Source organism: Onychomys torridus, chromosome 5 (assembly GCF_903995425.1).
Source record: "Onychomys torridus chromosome 5, mOncTor1.1, whole genome shotgun sequence".
Classification (NCBI taxonomy): domain Eukaryota; kingdom Metazoa; phylum Chordata; class Mammalia; order Rodentia; family Cricetidae; genus Onychomys; species Onychomys torridus.
In genome coordinates, this window is record NC_050447.1 from 85,690,740 (window position 1) to 85,710,681 (window position 19,942).

A 19,942-nucleotide genomic window follows, 5' to 3' on the forward strand; every position below is an offset into this window, starting at 1 on the left:
CTGGTCATTTTAAAGCAGTAGCATGTCTGGATATGTTGTGGTCTCTTTTGCTAATGCCTGTCTGCATGAGTGTGGGGCTCGCTTTTCCCACAGTACATGAGCTATGGCTTGGAGCAGCGTCATGTATATTTGATGGCAACGGAGCAGTCTGAATGGAAACTCAGAGGCTTTGTGGGTAGGCAGAGCAGGAAATTGTTACATTCATTTTATTTCTAAGTTTCTGAAACCTTTGACTAGATATCCATTCTGTTCGTGGAGAGTCCACTCTGTTCTGTGGATGGGTTGGGTGGGGGTCCTGGGTTTGTGCCCCACCCCCCACCCCACAAAGCATCAGCAGTCTAGCAGTTTGTGAAAGCCTGGGCACTATGCTCTCTTCTCAACTTGCTTTGTCAGCAGCTGCTGTGTCTGCAGAGCCCGGAGCCTCTGGAAGCATACTTCTGGCTTTTTCCTACCACTGTGGCCTTGGACTGATATTTGGTTTTACAGGGGGCGGGGGGGGGGGGCGGGGGGCGGGGAGGGCCTCACATGGAACATTCCAGATCTTCTCTCTTGCCAGCTCAGGCATCTATTTCCCATCCCTGCAAAGCAAAAAGTACAAATGGGGTTTTGGGGAAATTCAGTCTCTTATCTCTACTCAATGTAGCTTGGTCCAAAAGTGGATTTGTGGATCAGTTCCCAGAATTTTATTTCTTTTTAGACCTAACTGTCTTGTACTTGGGTATCAAGGAGTTTGTGGTATGAAGCTGGGAACAGTTCCTAGACTCCAGGCTGGATGATGTTTTCTTTGGTGTATTTTTTTTTAATTATTATTCATTTTAGTTATTATGGAAGAAATTTTTAGAAGTCTGTTAATGCACTGCTGCCATTTCTGCATGCACCAATGCTATGGCCAGTGATCACTCCCCATCCCACCACATGGAGGAAGCCTCATGTGTTCAACCAGTTTCCAACTGGAATACCTCTAGGGGATTTTCTGTTTGTTATCATTAAGATGCTACAAGTGTAGGGGAGGAGGAACGGCTCAGGGGTTAAGAGCAGTAACTGTTTGTGCAGAGGACCTGGAGTTCAATTCTAAGCCCCTGTATGGATGCTCAACTGTCAGTAACTCCAGTTCTAGGAGATTGATCCTATTCTGACTTCCTCAGACACCAGGCATGCATTTGTTGAATGTATATATGTGCAGGTAAAATACTCATGCACATTAAATAAATATATTTTTAGAAGATGCTGCAAGTTTTGTGCTTAAATATATTTATGTATTTAATACATCTATTTTATAGCTAACCGTGTTTATGATCATTTCTTTGGCAAATTATATTTATTAGTAATGGTAAAGAGTTCAACTATATTTTATCCCTTCTTAACTCTGTCTTAGCTTTTCAGTTAAGAAGTAGTAAATAAAACTACCACCTTTCCTGCTATATCATGGGACATGCTCTGCCGTAGCTCTCCAGCAGACAGTATGAGGAGCCACATCAACTAATCCCCATATTCAGCAATGTGACCGGCCCTCCAGAAAGCCTCAGTGTCTTCACCGAGGTCTTGCTCTGCCTCCTCTCATGGTTCTCGAGTCTCACACAGCTCCTTGCCCTGTCCTTGATGAACCCTTCCACTTCCAGCTGTTCTGCTCCAAACAAGTCTGTGGTTTGGGATCCATTTCCACCAAGGCTTTCCATTCACAGTGACCAGTGTGGATATGGATCAGCCACTTGCTTCTTGGCACCCAGCTCATCAAAACAGAAACTTGCACATTGCACACATGAGCGTATACAAACAAACACAATTGCCAAAACCTTGAAGAATGAATGTCAGAAGACAAAACCCAGTAATATGTGTCTACCAAACCTTGAAGACCTCTTGCTTGACAACCTTCAGATGTATTTGTTAAAATTCAAATTCCCAGACTGCTTCTCAGATATTTTGAATGAAACCTTAGTGGTTAAGGACCAGATATCCATGCTTGGTTGAGTTTCCTAATGGTTCTTCAACCCACGTGATTGTAAAAAGTGTTATCCTTTACAAGAATTCTTGTAGTGAAGTTTAATTCCGCATAACTTGGCATTTCATCCATATTTCCACCAAGCTTTTTAATTTTTTAACTTAAAACAATTATTTTATTTTACATGTATGGGTGTTATGCCTGTACATCTATGCACCATGTGCATGCAATGCCTGGGGAAGCCAGAAAAGGGTGTCAGATCCCCTGGAACTGGAGTTAGATGGTTGTCAGCCATCTGGGAATGTGGGTGCTGGGAACTGAATTGCAGCAGACATCTGTAAAAGAAGCTAGTGTTCTTAGCCACCGAGCCATTTTTTACAGCCCCCCACCATGCTTTTAATTAAAAGTCCATTAAGCACATTTCTAAACTGATTACAACACTGACCAAATGGATGTGTATACCACTGATTCTTTTCCAAATAGACACTAACATAGAAATTAGGAGAATGACCAGACTTGTATCCTTTTTCTCTTGTGATTCTTGACCAGGAGGTTGAACGATAGGACCAGGTCTGGGCTGTGAGTAGAATTTAATTTGTGAGTCATCTTCCTGTGCCTCTGCTGTGGTACCCTTGGGAAACATCTGCTGAGTTGGTGGGATGGCAAGACAGTGGGGTCCAAATAATCTGGGTCTCTCATGGTTTGGGGAGCAAAGCTACTGATTTTCAATAGATCTGCAGCTTGACCTACAAATGAGTCACAGAGAGTTTAAAGTTATTTGTCATATGTTATTCTATCAGAAACGGAAACCTCTATTTGTTGTTCATGTATCAGTATACCTTAGGTTAATTTAAAATGAAGTGAAAAGCAGGAGTATTCTGGGCTGGAGATGTAGCTCAGTCTGTGGAGAACTTACCTAGCATGCAGGAAGCCCTGGGTTCCATCCCTAACCCTGCATGAACTCGGCCTGCTGGCTCCTACCTACCATCACAGCACTCCAGGTGGATGCAGGAAGACCAAAGCTTCAAGGTCATTCTCAGCTCCTAGTCAGCCTGAGATAAACAAGACCCGGTCTCAATAAACAATAGTATTTAGTTCTATCAATCTGATGCTTATTAGACTCCTAAACCAGCTCCTAGGTTCATCACATTTGCATTTATGCAGATGGGAGGCAAATCTTTGTGTTAGTGTGAGAGGTTAGGCAACACAACAACTTTGAAACAGTAATGGGGTACAGGTGAAACCACCTGCCGCTGATCTGGAGACAGAACTGAGAACTTGCTCTGTTCCCTTTACTTTCCTTTATTCATATCCCTGCAGTGATAGGAAACCTCAAATTCTGCTTAAATCCAAATCGCACACATATTTTATTATTGGGTGAGAGGGTAGTGAGGGTGAGCACACCCCCTGACAAAACCCACCAGCAAGCTTGCTGTCTTTTATGAAGTCAGATCCAACGATCTCTTCAGCTGTAGTGGGGCTCAGTTCTGACGTATATTTAATATTTAAACTCAGTGTGGGTCTAAAACATGACAGCAACACTTCCACCCACTGAGAGTAAAAGTGCCTTTCCTGACATCCCAACCCTACCCCAAAGTCCGCAAGATGGAGGAAAGAAGGGCTCATACCATAATTCCGTTTGTGTTCCTGTGATAAAATACCTTGACAAAAAGACAGTCGGGAGAGAAGCAGGTTAATCTTGCCTTACAATTTCAGGTTATTATCTGTTATTGTGGGGAAGACACAGCGGCAGCAGCCTGATGCAGCTAGTCATATCTCATCCACAGTTAAGAACAGGGAGAAAGACTCACCTGCATTCTCTCTCTCAGATCAGTTTCTCCACTTTTACACAGTGTAGGGACCTCTGCCTAAGGAATGCTGCTGCCTGCAGTGAGCTGTGTCTTCCCACATCAGTTAACTCAAGACAACCCCCATGGACACACTCACAGGCTATCCTAATGTAGACAAACCCTCACTGAGATGGTCTTCCCAGGTGATCTCGGCTGTGCTGAGTCGGCCATGAAAACTAACCATGACCAGGGTCTTGGACTAAAGAAAAAGGAAAAGGCAGAATTCACTGCTTTCTGCTTTCTGACCACAGATGCAGTGTGAGCATCCCTTGAATGACTTCCCGCTGCCATGAACTATACCCTTCTGCCCTCCAGCTGCTCATTTGGTCACAGCAACAAGGAAGATGATTGATACAATGTCACAATCTTCAGAAGACACAGGCCTTCAGCACTTAATTGTCACCAGCATTAAGACAGAGTAGGAACTCTGAAACACAATAATTAATTAACATTTTTCTCTGATAAGCAAGGCAGAAATTCAAATCCTCAACATTATGCACAGAGTGAAGGGAACGATCCGGTTCCTCCCAAGGACAATGTCTTCTCCTTTGAAGATCTATCTATTCACAGTTGCCTGGTTACCATTCCTTCTATTTTCCTCACCTCGTCATCTAGTACTAGCTCTGTGCTTTCTTCTCTTCCATTGCTTTGTTGGCTGGTTTACTTTTTAAATACCAGATCTATTGGGAAACACTATTCCTGGGGAGCCATGAACAAATGTCTAGTTACCTCAGATAGGACACCAATGAGGGACCACGGTTAGGATACCACCTAAGTGTTATGGTGAACCAGTGAGTTTTTATTGGGGCTACTTGAGGAGCAGGGATGACTCAAAATCAGCTGTGTCACCAAAACCCACCCTACTGTGGGTGGGCTCATGAGAGCTGGAAAGCTGAAGTTCTCTGCAGAGCCTTCAGGCAGCTCACCAGGTCAGAAAGTGTCTCTTCCAGTCAGCTCGTGTGCTCTCTATTCCAGGCACATTGGTTAGTCTGTGTCTCCTAAGTAATCCTACTAATTGTATAGCCTTAGAAAGGTAGGAGCCTTGTGCGTATGGTCACTTTCAGTGACTTCCTGAGAATCCTGAGTGGTTTACTTCCTTAGTCTTACCTAGGGAGTTTGACAACACCAGGTGACTTATATGAATATGCTACTGGTACTTTTGTGACTTGCTTATTTTACTTAGTACGGTGGCTCTTGGCCTTACTAATGCTGCGACCCTTTAGTAGAATTCCTCGTGGTGTAGTAACTCCCAGCCATGAAAGTATTTTCATTGCTACTTCATAACTGTAATTTTGCTACTGAGCAATGTCTCAGTTCCTAGGACCACTGGAAATAGGTGCTGGGAACCACTGACCTAGCAAATGTCATCCACTGGGAGCAAATGTCAGAATTTCCTCCCAAATCTTTAAAGACGAATGATATTCCTTTGTATGTATGTTGGTTAGTGTTCTGTCAACTTGATACACATTCGAGCCATTTGGGAAGATGGAATCTCAACTGGAAAAAGGGCTTCCATAATATGTAATCCTGTGGGATATTTTCTTAATTAGATAGTGATGTGAAAGGGCCTATTCCTGGTCAGGTGGTCCTAGACTGCATAAGTAAGCACACTGAGGAGCAAGTCAATAAGCGGCACTCTTCCACCGTGTCTGTGTCAGTTCCTGCCCCCACTTTCTTCGATTATGGACTGTGATGTGGAAGGGTACGCTGAAATAAATCCTTTCCTCCTCAAGTTGCTTTTAGTCATGGTGTTTTATCATAGCAACATAGAAATCCTAACTAAAACTGTGTGTGTGTGTGTGTGTGTGTGTGTGTGTGTGTACACCTTGGGGCTGGGCAGGATAGAGAAACTCTCCCTACACCCTAGATGTGGATTTATAAGCTAATGTGACAACACTAGTTCTCCTCTTTTGCCTCAGAAAGACTTCAGCTTCTGTCTTGGGTGTATGTGTGTCTCAGTCTCTGTCTCTTATCACTCCCTCTGGAGAAATCCACCTGCTTTCTTGGAGGGATGGCATTAGGAAAAGGCAGCCAGTTGGCATATTGGGGTCCATACAATGAAGAACTGAGGTGTTTTTTTTTTTTTTAACCAAAAACTATGAGAGAACTTTAAAGATACCTTCTTTTTTTATCTTTTTATTATTATTATTATATTTGTGTTTTAATTTTATACATCAGCCATGGGTTCCCCTGTCCTCCCTCCCCCCTCCCCCACCCCCTCCCCTCTATTCCCATGTCCTCCATGGCCAAGACTCCCCTGGGGATTCATTTAAACCTGGTGGATTCAGTACAGGCAGGTCCAGTCACCTCCTTCCAGGCTGAGCAAAGTGTTCCTGTGTAAGCCCAAGGTTCCAAACAGCCAGCTCATGCACTAAGGATAGGTCCCGGTCCCACAGCCTGGATGCCTCCCAAACAGTTCAAGCCATTCAACTGTCTCACTTATCCAGAGGGCCTGATCCAGCTGGGGCCTCCACAGCCTTTGGTTCATAATTCATGTGCTTTCATTCATTTGGCTATTTGTCCCTGTGCTTTTTCCAATCTTGGGCTCAACAACTCATGCTCTTACAGTCCCTCCTCTTTCTAGACAATTGGACACCTGGAGCTCCACCTGGGGCCTGGATGAGGATCTCTGCATCCACTTCCATCAGTTATTGGATGAGAGTTCCAGCTCGACTGGTAGGGTGTTTGGCCATCTGATCACCAGACTAGGTCAGATCAGGCTTTCTCTTGACCATTGCCAGCAGTCTATAGAGAATCTATCTTTGTGGATTTCTAGGGGACCTCTCCAGCACTCTGCCTATTCCTGTTCTCATGTGGTCTTCATTTATCATGGTCTGTTATTCCTTGTTTTTCCTTTCTGTTCTTTATCCAGCTGGGATCTTCTGCTCCCCTAAGCTTTCTTTCCCTCAAACCTTGTCCTTCATTACTCCCACTGTTATCCAGGTTGTTCATGTAGATCTCATCCATTTCTCTGACATTGGGTGATCCCTGTATCTTTCCTAGGGTCCCATTTTCTAGGTAGCCTCCCTGGGGTTGTGTAGCAGTCTAGTAATCTTTGTTTTACATCTAGTATCCTCCTATGAGTGAGTACATACCATGTTTGTCCTTCTGAGTCTGGGTTACCTCACTCAGGATGATTGCTGAGTTTTCCCAGGCATTGCTCTAGTCATTGATGCTGCCACATGGAACAAAAAGGAAAGATCTACTCCCCTGAACCTTATTTCTAAATGTAACAAGAGTTCAGATCTCTAGAAAACCACATAAATGCAAGACACAGAAGCCCATCTGTAATTCCAGTCCCAAAAGGTCTAGATAGGGAATCCCCTTAACAAGCTGGCCAAGAAGACTAGCCACATTGGTGAGCTCTGGGTTTGACTGAAAGGCCTTGCTGTGGTTTTATCTCCAGTGCAGTGGCTGCACCTTAATCTACTATTATTTCAGCCATCAATTGCAACTCCAGTTACTGCCTGCTTCTCTGGCAGTGGCCCAGCCGCTCAAGCCACAGTCTGGCAGGAATTCTGTTCTCACAGGCACCAGCTCTGTCGCTGCCACTAAAGGTGGCTTTAACTAAATCTCTATTGTTCTATTTATAAATAAGACTCGAGAGTCAAAGGCTGGGGTGAAAACCTGCTAGCTCAGAGAGGTTGAGTAGCACCTAGCTGACCTTCTCTCCTTGATAGCATCATCCCGAGAGTGTCCTTCTGCTACTCCACGTCAAAAAAACAACATACAAACAAAAACATCTCACTCAAAATTTTTCCTTACTACTTCCGGTACATCTCTCTATTGCTTCCAGACCCTCTGATGCTCTATGACTACTTTGTATCAACTAGTTGCTAACTCAGTCTCCTGGACCTAGGTTAATTTTATTTAGTTAATGCAAATGCAAATTCAGGGTTCACAGTGTGATTGAATATCCCCCAACACCCTGCCTCAGTGAATAAGCAGAAGACCAATGGAGGATGATTCCTAGCATCGATCTCCGACCTTCATGTGCATGCACACACGCATGCACAGGTACCCACATACATGAAAAACAGGCATGTACATACATGTATATCACACACATACACAAGGTGGGGAACTAGCTAAGCTAAACCCACTGACCATCCTTCAAACAGAATTCAAGTCAGGGAGATAAGATGAATTGAGTACCAGCTGTGTGGCTGGTACTAAATTTTAAAATTTGTGTTACTTAGGACTCATAACCCCCAAAGATTGATATTATTTTAAAGGGAAAAAAAACAACACCTCAGCTATATTACATTATTTGGATAAGGTCCCACAGTACAAAGAAATGTAGAAAAAGTTTGAATCAAGTATTTTGTTCAAGTTCAGGGGAAATGCATTGCATTCTTAGTGCCTGTGGTGGTTTTAATGGATATCCTTTATTAAAAATAACTATTACATTTTATTTAATACACATGATCTGTGTGTTTTGTTGATGAAGCCTGAAAAAAATAATGCAGTCTCTGGATTAGTTATAACTGTATTACTGTGATAAAACACTGTGACCGAGGCAGCTTACCAAAGGAAGTGTGTAATTGGCTTAGAGTTGCAGTGGATAAGGGTCCATGATAGTGTGCAGAGCACGGCTGCAGAGCAGAAGCTAAGAGTGCATGTCCTGAAATGCAAGCACAAAGCAAAGAGTGAACTGGGAATGGTCTGGGCTTTAAAACCCCAAAGCCTGCCCGCAGTGACACACTTCCTCAAGGAAGGCCACACCTCCTGAGTCTGCCCAAACAGCACCACCTGGGGACCATGTATTCTAACGCCTTAGAATACAGGGGGCATTTATTTCACAGACATTATTTATAAAAATGAAAAGAAAAGCGTGGAGTCTAGAGCCAAATAAGGTTTGAGTCATATTTAATCGCTGTGCCTATTAAGGAGAAATAACTTTTCATGCTTCATAGGGCTATTGTGAGGATTAATTTGTTAATAGATATTCAAGGTTCATGTGTAGAAATACTGTGTAAGTATGTGACAATAACCAAATGAGTTACATGTTGTAGCAGTCAAGAAAGCAGGCGCTACCTGAATAAACAGAGTAAGAAGCCAACTTCTACATCTTCTGCTAATGAAGATGGGGACACTAGAGGATGAGGATTTCAGAGAAGTCACCACAGCTCCCCAGCACAGAAGCATCCTCAGAATACAGCAAAATCTCAGGCAAGCATATTGTCATGCTGGGGGGGTGAATGGTGGCCTAGCCTTGTCTTTCACTCGCTCCTTATTCCTCAGAATCCTTCCTGGGAGCAGGGAGTCTGGGAAGTGAGGATGTCTTACTTTCAGCAGCCTCTGGAAGAACTCAGGAAGCAGAGCTGACACCAGGTAGATTGGCAGGGTGCTATTAAACTTCTGGATGTTTGCCTTGCCTTCATCCGTAATTCAAACACTAAAAGAGATTTTTCTGTCTACAGCTGTATTATTATTTACTCCTTAACATAAGGGAGCCCATACCTTGTAACTGAATTATTCTTCTTTGTTCCTGAATAGAATTTCACATTTAGAATGTTTTATTAAGGCTCAAGAAATTTTCACATACTGTAAAAAATTAAGAAGCTTTATAATGGGTGGTGGTGGTGCAGGTCTTTAATCCAGAGCCAGGCGGATCTCTGTGAGTTTGAGGCCAGCCTGGTCTACAGAGCGAGATCCAGGACAGGCACCAAAACAACACAGAGAAACCCTGTCTCGTAAAGAAGGAGGAGGAGGAGGAGGAGAAGGCAGGAGGAGGAGGGAGAGGAGGAGAAGGAGCAGGAGGAGGAAGAAGAAGAAGAAGCAGCTTTATAACAGGGGCTGGAGAGATGGCCCAACAGTGAAGAGCACTAGTTGGTCTGCCAGAGGACCTGGGTTCAAATCCCAGCCCATAACTATCTGCAACTCCAGTCTGGGAGATCTGATGCCCTCTTTTCACTTCCAAGGGCACAAGGCATGCATGTAGCACACAGACATACATGCAGACAAAACGCTCACACATAAAAGAGTAAAAATAAATAGGTTTTATTTGAAAGGACTTTTTCTCAAACAAGGTAGAAGGCAAAAACCAACACCTGAAGTTGTCGTGTGACCTCCATATGAGTGCTGTGCAAGTGAATGCCTATACTCACACATGAAAATGCACACACACACACACACACACACACACACACACACACACACTACATGTGTACAGAAAGTTTTAAAAAGTTTTATAACAAAAGTGACTGAACAATGAAACCAAGCAATACAAAGGGAGCTTCTCCAAGAGTCTAGTAGATGAAACCTCTGGGTTAAGAGTAGAGTGTAGTGTTGGAGTGTGTATTTAGCATGCACGAGGCCATGGTTTCAATCTTTAGTGCCAAAGTAAATAAGGAAAATACATTTGTTTGTTTGCTTGTTTGTTTGTTTGTTTGTTTGTTTGTTTAAAGGCAGGGTCTTTCTACATCGCCCTGGCTGTCCTGGAACTCACTATGTAAACTAGGCTGGCCTCAAACTCACAGAGATTCACCTGACTCAGCCTCCCGAGTGCTGGGATTAAAGGTGTGTGTCACCATGCCTGGCAGGAAACTAAATTCCTTAATTGTTTTCTCTTTTTTCCTCTTCCTCTCCCAGTGCCAGCAGAACTTACTAACAGAACTGTTCATTAAAACAACAACTCCTATGTCACATCACAAAGATACACAGGAGCTGGCTTGATAGGACTTTGATAAGACAAATCCAGTCCAACCTGAACATCAACATAACAAAGAATGTCAATATATTAGGAACCACTGGGAATCATCCATATTTAGAATAATAGTACCATTCTGGCAATGTGGCTCAGCAGGTAAAGAGGCTTGCTGCCAAGCCCGATGGCCTAAGTTTGATCCTGGGAATCCACACTGTGGAAGAAGAGAAGCAACTTCCATAAATTGTCCTCTAGTCTCCTCTCATGTGCCAAGGCATCTGTGTACTATGGTGGAAGTATTAAGGCAACTCCATGTAGTTAAAAGGGAGGTTGATTTGGGGGTTCCACTTACAACAAGGGATAGGTTACAGGATCCGGGAGAGGTGAAGCGCAGTCCAGCGGTGTTCTCTGGAGGATTCTGCTCGGTCTACCATTCAACATCCAGGATTACCAGGAACCAAGAGACCCGGCACATCCGGATCTCGGGTCTTAAGGGCTCCTGTCTCAGCCTCTCCTTGGAGGCAGACCATAGGTAGGCGTGACAGCTACCAGAAGCCTCAACGGGGGTAGTACTTCCAGGTCAAAGCTGGAACAACTACCCACTACAGTGTACCCCCTTAAAAATAAATAAGTAAAATGTAAAAAATTTAATAGATTGTTGCCAATAATAGAGCACGGGGAAGAAAGTACTCTTCTGAGGCCTCACTGGCAAGTGTGACTTGAAATTGTAGTGAATGTATTTTGCATTATGAGATCTGCTGTGGGCCTTTGGGGATTCAGGGTGGGGGATTGTTGTTTTAAAGTCACATATTTTGGTGTAGGGTTGACTTGAATAGTTACTATTGACAAACCCTATAGTCACCAAGATACCTGTGAGATTCTCTAGATGGATAACTGAGTTGTGCACAGCACGTTCCCTGGCCTGCAGCCCCAGAATGCACTTGAGGATATTAACCCCGCACCTGCATTCATCCCTTCCTGATTCCTGACTGTGGATGTCTAAACCAGCCAATTAGGCAAGAAGAGATGTGTAGCTGACAGAGCAGAGATGCAGTGCACACAGGAAGGGTGGAGGTGAGCAGTCCAAGATTTCAGAATGCCACTCAGAACGGAATACCTTTAAGAGTTATGGGTCACCTATTTCTGGAGGATTTTCACATTGCAGTTGACTACGAGAGACTGAAACCTTGGAGAACAAAACCTCAGATAAAGTGGATTGTTATGTTTACAAGGCAGGACAAGTGAGGGCCAGTGAGATGGTTCGGTGGGCGGAGGAGCATGCCGCCACCCCTAATTCCCAGCGCCCACATGGTGAAAAGAGAATTACCTCCTACTGAATCGCTTCTGATTTCTTTCTTTAAATGGATTTAATTCTGTTTGGAAAGCCTCATGGGGAGAGGCTTCTAGCTACATGAATGTATATTTATCTCTACATGGTAAAATTAGTGCTTCTTTAAATTCTTGTTCAACATCCCTTCCCTCACCCCCCCACCAAAAACCCCACAAACCATAGGAACATAATACAGAATGGAGACACAGTAGGGCAGGGGCCTGAAGTGTTCTATGGGGCCTGGAGATGGTCTTAGGAAATACTGGGTACAGACAAGGAGCCACCACGGACTGTGATTCTGTTTGCAGAGATTTCAAAGGACTCTGCAAACAGCTCCACCAATTGTAATTGATAACATACCCCTAAATATAGCAATAACTCTGAGAACAAAACCCAGGAATCTGCTCTTTCAAGAAAGTAGATGTTAGAGTGCCACATACTCCAAGTCATGTCTTCAGATAGTTTGTCAAAGCTTTTGACATATAACTGTGAAAAAGGGTATGATAGTTGTGACATCTAGGCTGATCAGGTCAATTACATACTCAACAGAATTAATAACCAAGGGAAATTTGGGGCCAACAATAAGCAGGTACAGTCGGCCAAGAGGTTCCAGGGAAATAATCTGGACAAAGGTGATTAAATGCTGTCAGAAGAGATGGGGAATGCTGTAGTCTGTCTAGCTTGGACAGCAAAACAGAGAATTTTACAAAGCACTTAGAACCATCCTATCCCTGAGGTGTAGGGAGCTCTCTGCTCACAGAGAGAAGAATCACCTCTCTGCGTGTAACTTGGAGAAATAGCTGGAGATGGGCTCTGGAGAGTGGAGCAGCATCTTTGGTCACCAGTAATTTACAGCAGAGAAAGAAAGAATCCCGCAAAGGTGGAGTAGGGCTAACACCTTAACAGCTGTGTGACTCCACTTCAAAGACCCAGCTGAGACACACCCAATGAATGCTTCTGGGTCTAAATGGCAAGACTGTGGGAACATAGCAGACCCTGCAACCTGAAGCAGGATTTCACAGTTTGAGTAGTCCTAGGAACTGCCCTTGCCTACAATAGCTGTGAGAAGTCATTTAGGAAAGCCCCCTACTAATCAGACCACACCTGTAATCCAGTCTCCTAAAGTAGGATTGGAGGCAAGATTAGGTCTGCCCTTGGGTCCTCTGCAAGAGCAGTAAGCACTCTTACCCATTGAGACATCTCTCTGTCCCCATTGGGCGTCATATCTACAGGACTGGAAAGCCTCCAGCTATGAGTACTGGAAACTGAACTTGGGTTCTCTGCAAGAGCAGCAAGCACTCTTAATCACTGAGACATCTCTCCATCCCCATTTTCTTTTTGTTTGTTTGGTTTTTTTGGTTTTGTTGTTGTTGTTGTTTTTCAAGACAGGGTTTCTCTGTAGCTTTGGAGGTTGTCCTGGAACTCACTTTGTAGACCAGGCTGGCCTCGAACTCACAGAGATCCACCTGCCTCTGCCTCCTGAGTGCTGGGATTACAGGTGTGTGCCACCACTGCCTGGCTCCCCATTTTCTTTTTTATAAAACCAAAAAACCCACCACAATTTACTGTTCTTATCATCATCATCGTCATTATTATTATTGTTGTTATTATTATTATTATACTTGTGGGGGATGTGTGTGCATGTGCTCTGTGTGTATATGAGGACATCAGAGGACAACTCTGGGCAGTGATTTTGTCTTTCCATCCTTTTGTGGGTTCCGGAGGTAAAAACTCAGGTTTCTGGCTGGTGAGGCAGCACCTTCACCTGCTGAGCTATTTTACTGAGCCTGAGATCTTTGTTCACTGGTCTGTAACTATTGGTAAGTTATCCTTGGTCCTGTGAATGACAGCTCAGTACTTTGTCAGCAAGCCTAGGGAAGAGCATTGGGCATCAAAGACAAAGGCCATGAGAGTAAAGGGAACTAATTGGGGAGAGGCAGGAGATGAGCAAGAGCATCAGCGAAGCACATGAGGGCAACCCGGGAAGGCAAATATACATGAAAACATCATAATGAAACCAGTATGGAGAAGTTAGTACAGACTAACAAAGTTTTAAAAGTATATTATACAGTCTACATAAAAATGGAGGATGGAACAGTGTTCCTGACTATTTAAAAAAGAAAGAAAGAAAGAAAGAAAGAAAGAAAGAAAGAAAGAAAGAAAGAAAGAAAGAAAGAAAAAGTGTCAACATCATTAGCCATCAAAGAAATGTAGAGTAAAGGACTTGGAGACTCCGTCTCACTCAGCCAGAATGGTGATGATCAAGAAAACAAATGACGGCAAAGGCTAGAGAGGATGTGGGGACAGAGGGTCCTGCGTTCACTTTTCAGGTGCAGCCACTATGGACAGCAGAGAGGTTTCTCAAAAAGATGAAAATAGAGCTACCATATGGCCCAGCTCTACCATGTCTGGGCATGTGTCCAGATGACTCTGTGTATGCCCTGCCACAGAGATGCTTGCTCGGGCATGCTCTTTGCTGCTCCGCTCACAGCAGCAAAGAAATGGAATCAGCCTAGATGTCCACCAACGATGACTGGATAAAGGAAATATGGCTCATATATAAAATGGAATTTTGTTCAGCTATAAAAAGTAAAAATAAAAAATTTGCAGTTAAATGTGAAATGACAAACAATTCTCTCTTTCTCTCTCTCTCTCTCTCTCTCTCTCTCCCTCTTTCTAGTTTTTTGAGACAGGGTTTCTCTGTACAACAACACTGGATATTCTAGAACTTGCTTTGTGGACCAGGCTGGCCTTGAACTCATAGAGATCCACCTGCCTCTGCCTCCTGAATGGTGGGATTAAAGGCATGCACCACCACCACCACCACCACCACCACCACCACCACCACCACCACCCAACTATTATATTAAATGAGATAATCCACTCTCAAAAAGACAAATACTATGTGTTCTCTTTCCTATGAAGATTCTAGCTTCTAATGATTATGTGGGTGTACTTCTGCAGAAGTGAGTGTGTGTGCAGTGTGCAGATCAGGAAACAAGGCAGCCGTGTTTGGAGGGAGAAGGGTTGGGAAGGCGACAGTATATGTAGGATATGAAGACTAAAAGGGGATTGTCAGGATGGAAAGGAGTAAGTGGGGATTGGAGTGGTCAACTAAAACTAATAAATAATAACATTAATAATTAATGATTAATATATAGTGCTTGTATCATATGTAAAATTAACAATTAATACATAAAATAGTTAATAAGAATTAATAAAATGTCATAAGAAAACAGATACTCTGTAAGCTAATTTTTAAAACATTGAAAAAGAATTAATACCCGAAGATTACAAATATTTGAGTAAAATTAACAGGGCATTTGAGAAGGACTGAATAAGCTAAGAAAACAGTAGAACATAGGCAGGAGAACTAACTCAAGATATATTGAAAGTCTTTTTGAGATTATAATAATCACATCATTTCTCCCTCTCCTTTCCTCTATCCACAGTATCTCATATACCCCTCCTTTATCTCTTTTAACTTCATAACCTCTTTTTACTTTAATTGTTGTTTTATGCATGTATGTATATACATATATACCCATAAATATTACCTGCCTGGTTTGTGCAGTGTTCCTTGTGTGGATGTTCAGGGCTGACATCTGGCTTTGGATAACCAACTGTGCTCTTCCCTGGGGAAGATACTTCTGCTCTCGGCACTCCTAGTCACCTGTAGTTCTTCGTACAGGGTTGAAGACTTGCGGTCTATAATTCAGGGTATTTCTGAAAACAGTCTAAGTAGTGTCCTTAAATAAATTTTAATACTTATTAAATCCCCAAACCATGTACATGAAAATAAGTATCAGAAAAAGGAGAGATTTCTAACAGGGATGAAAGAGAGAAAGAAGAGAGAGAATGGAGAAAGTGGAGGAGGTATAGGAGGGTGGTCAAGTACAGTGTATGCTTGCATAAAAATGTCCTCATGAAATCCAATGTTATCTATAATAAATATACTTCAATTAAATAAAAGTAGACGGAAAAAATCTGAAAACTAAAGTCAGTGAGATAGTCCAAGCAGAATTTTCTATTTTATCAAAGATCAAAAAGTAAGACTTATAAATTAGGAGACTTATTGAACAGAATTATTGAACTTTTCCAGGAAGAGAGATTAGAGGTAAAAGGAGACACAGACAGACAGACAGACTGACAGACTCACAGAGAGAGAGAGAGAGGAGAGAGGGAGAGGGAGAGGGAGAGAGAGAGAGAGAGAGAGAGAGAGAGAGAGAGGGAGAGGGAGAGATACAGGGAGATCTCAAAGACAGATGGAAAATCCCCCCAAGCAGAATATAATCAACTTGACAAGTCTGGCATGTAGCTGCATCATCTTGAAACTTTACAAGAGTGATAATCTTTTCGGTAGAAACATACATACAAACATGCATACATGTGTGCATACATACACATGTAAACACTCACACAGAGTGGGTTTTTCCTTGCTTGCATATTTCTGAGAAGAAATTTACTGCTCTGACTTTCATTGTATTTGCAGTCACCCACTCTCCAGATCCTAGGTCTGTGTTTTCCTTAGTGTGTCCTTAGAACTACTTGTATTTTCTCATACATAAATTTTCTCAACTAAAATATGGCTTAAAATTTATTAACTTCCTGTTCAAGAAGACACTTTATTTTTAAGGTTTATTTATTATTGTTGTTTTAAATTATGGGTATGTGAGTGGGATGAGGTGTGTGTGTGTGTGTGAGTTCAGGTGCCTGCAGAGGTCAGGGCATTGCATCTTCCCAGAGATGGAGTTCCACGCAGCTGGAAACTGCCAAGGGTGCTGGAAACTGACCTTGGGTTCTGAGGTAGGGTAGTACTCACTCTTAATGACTGAGCTATCTCTGAGGCCCAAGATACTTTAATTGTAGAATTATACACACCCAAACAAGATGCCTGGTATTCATTATTATAAGGTCATGTAACTGTATTTTTCTTCATTTCTGAAGATCTTTATTGAGTGAGATTTGGATATATTCCTTAAAAGTTCATTCTTCTCATTGCTATGTGCCATCCAAATAGGCAATATATGCAGGCTCACTTGTGCTAATTTAGGACTTTAAATAAAGTTACCAGGCTACTACTAAACACACAAAATTCAGGCAATGACAGTGTTTAATATTTCAAGTAAATTTTCTTTTTCTTTTTTTTTTTAAGCTGAGGATCGAACCCAGGGCCTTTCACTTGCTAGGCAAGCGCTCTGCCCCTGAGCTAAATCCCAAACCCATAAATTTTCAATAACTGAGAAAATAAAGTAAATCCTAGGATGAGGGTTTCAGTGGGGAAAAAGTATAAAAAGGTATAAAACAAGGGGGGGGCTGCAAGGTCACACAGAGGGTAAAGGTACTTGCTCCCACTTGTGATGACCTGAGTTCAGTCCCCAGAGGCCTGCACAGTAGAAGGAAAGAACTGACTCCCACAAGTTGTCCTCTGACCTACACACACACACACACACACACACACACACACACACACACACACACATACACATACACACACACATCACACACACACACACACACACACACACACACACACACACACACACACACACCACACACACACAGTGTTAAGTATCTACTCTTTCATCAAGAGAGTTACTGGGGCCTGAGAGATGGCTCATCAATTAATAGGACTTGCTGCTCTTTAGAATAGCCGGGTTCAGTTCTCAGCACCCATGCTTGTAACTCCAAGTTCTGGGGTATGTAACACTCTCTTCTGGCATCTTTAGGCACTACATGCATGTGCTACATACAGACAGACAAAATACTCATGCACATAAAAGTAAATAAATCTTTAAAGAGAGGGAGAAAGTTACTTTCCACTTGAATCTCTGGGCTACAGTAGTGATGGCGAGAATGTACCAAGATGGGTAAGAGTATAGTATAATAACTGCGTAGGGAACAGGAGCTGATAACATTTCTGTTAAGGGATGATTGTAAATGTTTCATGCCGTACAGTCTTGTGGTCTATGTTTCAACTTCTCAGTTCTGTCGTTGCAGGGCAAAAGTAGTGCAGATAGACAGCAGGTAAAGCGATGGGCAGAGTACGTTCCAACAAGACTTTATTCATGGATGCAGTTGGCCAACATCAGGACCGAGATAAAATAGTTTCTGCTCCTGGGACTAAGTTGTTGACAATACTCAAATTCCCATGGGTTTCTTGACTGCATTTATGTATCATATTTTAACTCTTGCTTTAAAACATATAATGAGTTAGTAAAAAAAATAAAGATATATTACATTGATTTTAGTCTTCAAAAAAAAATCACTCTGGTCTCACTTAGTCTATTTTATACCACTGTAGCAAAACATAACAGACTGGGCAATTGAAGACAAACAATAGTTTATTGGCTCACTGTTTTGGAGTCTGAGGACCAGCAGCTAATGAGGGTCTTGTTTGGTTAGCCCTTGCTGGAAGGGCAAAGACAGAGCAGGAGGGTGGGCTTGCAACTCAAGTCTTTCTGTAGCAGGAGCTAGCCCACTCATAAACACTTCCCACTAGACTCTACTTCCCAATGCCGTCCCACTGATGATTCAATTTTCAACCCCGTGTCTCTTAGCAGACACAGTCAAACCATAGCAGCCTTGAAATGATGTGTGTGTTGTGCTAGAGCCCATAATATAATCTTGTTTGAACAATGAAATTTGGTTATCTATTCTTGAGTAAGGGCCTCTTGTTCACTGTGTAGAGAATTATTTCCAATATGTAGCTGGTTAAGCAGTGCCAATTATTTCCTTATAATTTTGTAGCTTAGCAGACTGGGTGTCCTTGCTCTCCATGGGGCCAGCTGAGCTTCTTGTGTTAAGTATGGGTGCCACCTGGAGAGGCTGTACTGGCTGTGGTGGTTCCATGTAACTGCAAATAGCAAACCAAAGGGGAAGCCACAGGCTGGGACAAATAATAGCCACCCACCACCACCACCACCACCACCACCACCACCACCACCACCACCACCATCACCACCACCACCACCACCACCATCACCACCACCACCACACCACCACCACAGAACAAAGGGAGAAAGTGTCCCTATACCCCTTTCTCATTAAAGGCTGCCCCCCACTCTGCTGCAGCATCCAAAGGGAAGGACCCCATCTTCCCTGGAGTGAGGTAGTCCATAACCAGCCTGTTGCACCCCAGCCTCCCTTCCCCCTGGAGTGTTTTGGGGAGGATGAACGTTTGGCACCCGTAGCAGCCGCAATTGTGGATGTCTAAGAATGAACATTGAACAAAAACCAACACAACTGACCAGAGGTAGTCTGTGAGCAGAGGAAATGATGGAACCACAACCTGGAGGGGCAGAGAGGAGCAACGGGAGCGGGGTGGGGGGGGGGCAAGATTACATCCTTATTAGTGCCCACTGGAGGAAGGGATACAACCTGAAGCAGAAGAAGGGGAGGAGAGGGAGCGACCCAGCTGCCTTAGGTGGAAACCAGAAAATAGGACCCCACCCTGGAGATAGGTGGTAACTCCCATCTGTCACTGCATCTGGTCCCAGGACAAATGTTGGCCCCACCTACCTTGCCCTCACTTGGGAGTGGCAATTTGGTGGGGGGCATGCTGGCGTCTAAACTTACCCTGCACTGACCGCACCTGCTGCTGCCAGGTCTGTCAGCTGAGGCTTTTCAGAAGGAGAGGGGCCCTTGACAGCCAAGGAACATGATGCCCTATGGCATTATGCATAGTCACTGTTCTCCTCCAGGCACTCCAAGGAGGTGCCCTCCTCTTCCTCCTTCTCCAGGTTTTCAGCCTGCCCCTCAGTTTCCCCCCTGGAGCTGTGGTGGTCATGCTTCCTTTAGTTGGCCCCAGGTCTCTTCAGTGCCCACACTTCACTGGGCTCCCTTGGAGGCTTCCTGCTCTGCCTGCCTGGGCCTCGCTTCCCAGGCCTGTCCTTTTCCTGCTTGGAGGCCAAGGGCTGGTTGGACGTTGAGCCGGACTTCCTCATTTTCCTTCCCGGGTGAGCAGTAAGAGCGACTGGCTACAATGGCCTTCTTGGAGCTGTGCTAACACCAGAAATCACCCCAACTCGAGTCCTGATTCTGTGATGGCTCTTTTATTACCTTAGGGGCTTATTGGTGTCTCAGGCTCCCCAGAAGGAGGAAGGCCAGTCCTCCTCTACAAACACTTGCCAGACCTCTGCTTAAACCATGCTTTCTTCTGTCCCATCACAGAT

General features: G+C 43.6%; 1 pseudogene; it reads right to left on the reverse strand.

Annotated features, from left to right (window-relative positions):
* Positions 1–19,444: 19,444 nt before the first annotated feature.
* Positions 19,445–19,714, reverse strand: LOC118584607 (annotated as a pseudogene).
* Between the last annotated feature and the right edge of the window lie 228 nt (positions 19,715–19,942).